Source organism: Lemur catta, chromosome 1 (genome assembly GCF_020740605.2).
Source record: "Lemur catta isolate mLemCat1 chromosome 1, mLemCat1.pri, whole genome shotgun sequence".
Lineage (NCBI taxonomy): Eukaryota > Metazoa > Chordata > Mammalia > Primates > Lemuridae > Lemur > Lemur catta.
The window spans coordinates 123,404,252-123,406,330 of record NC_059128.1 but is presented as its reverse complement, the minus strand read 5'-3'; positions in this window follow the sequence as shown (position 1 = coordinate 123,406,330).

The window sequence follows — 2,079 nt, the reverse complement described above, 5'->3', positions numbered from 1 at the left end:
TTGGAAAATACACACACACATGGAAATTAAACAACTTGCTCCTGAATGACTGATGGATCAATAAAGAAATTAAACAGAAAATTTAAAAATTTCTTGCAACAAATGAAAATGAAAATACATCATATGACAATCTACGGGATATAGTAAAAACAGTACTAAGAGGGAATTTTATAGCAACAAATGCCTACATCAAAAAAAAATGGGAAGACTTCAAATTAACAGCCTATGATACACCTCAAGGTATTACAAAAGCAAGAACAAACCAAACCCAAAATTAGTAGAAGAAACAAAATAATAAAGATCAGAGCAGAAATAAATGAAATAGAGACCAAAAAATACAGATCAATGAAATTGAAAGTTGATTTTTTAAAAAAAGATAAACAAAATCAATAAATCTTTAGCTGGACTAAGAAAAAAAGAGATAATGCCCAAATAAAGTTAGAAATGAAAAAAGGAGACATAAAAACTGAGATCTCAGATATACAAAGAATCATTAGAGACCACTATGAACAACTATATGCCAACTAAGTGGAAAACCTAGAAAAAATGAATAAATTCCTTGGACACATGCAGCCTACCAAGATTGAACCATGAAGAAATAGAACTTCTCAAAAAAATAATGAGTAATGGGGAAGCTATTAATATAATAAAAAGACTCCCATCAAGGGAAAGCCCAGGACCTGAGGGATTCTACCAAACTGTTGAGTTCTTCCAAACATTTAAAGAACTAATACCAATCCTGCTCAAACTCTTCAACAAAAATGGAAAAGGAGGGAAGACTTTCAAACCCATTCTACAAGCCAGTATCACTCTGATACCCAAACCACACAAAGATACTAGAAAACTACAGGGTACTATCACTGATGAACATAGATGCAAAACTCCTCAACAAAACACTAGCAAACCAAGTGCAACAACATATTAAAAAGATCATCACCATGATCAGGTGGGATTCATCCCAGCGAGGCGAGGATTGCTCAGCATATGTGAGTCAATAAATGCAATACACCCGATTAGCAGAATGGAGAACAAAAAGCATATGGGTATTTCAATAGATACCAAAAAAGCATCTGATAAAATTCAACATCCCATTATGATAAAACCCTCATAACAGTGGGTATAGAAGGAATACACCTCAAAAATAACAAAGCCCATCTATGACAAACCCACAGCTAACATTGTGCTGATCAGGGAAAAATTGAAGGTCTTTCTTGTAAAGACTGAAACAAGACAAGGATGCCCACTTTCACCACTGTTATTCAACATAATACTGGAAGTCCCGGCCAGAGCAATTAGAAAAGAGAAAGAAATAATGAGTTCCCAAATTATAAAAGAATAAATCAAATTAGCCTTTTTCACAGATGTCATGATCTTATTTCTAGAAAAACCTAGAGACTCCACCAAAAAATCTGTTAGAACTGCTAAGTGAATTCAGTAAAGTTGCAGGCCACAAAGTCAACATATAAAAACCAGTAGCATTTATATACACCAACAGCAAACAATCTGAGAAAGAAATCAAGAAAGCAGTCCCAGTTATAATAGCTACAGAAAATATAAAATACTTAGGATTCAGTCAAATCAAAAAAGTGAAAGATCTATACAAGGAAAACTATAAAACTCTGATAAAAGAAGTAGAAGAACACACACACACAAATGGAAAGATACCCCATGGTTATGGATTGGAATAACTAATACTGTTAAAATGACAATACTACCCAAAGCAATATATAGATTCCATGCAATTCCCATCAAAATACCAATGCCATTCTTCACAGAAGTAGGAAAAAATAATCCTAAAATTTATACAGAACCCCATAAAACTTGAATAGCCTAAACAATACTGAGAAAAAGAACAAAGCTGGAGGCATCACAGCACCTGACTTCAAAAGTTATGACAAAGCTACAGTAACCAAAACAGTATGGCATAAAAACAGACACATGGACCAAGGGAACAGAATAGAGAACCCAGATAAAAATCCACAAATTTACAACCAACTCTTCTTTGACAAAGGTGACAGGAACTTACAATGGAGAAAGGACAGTCTTTTCAATAAATGGTGCTGGGAAAACTGGAAAGCT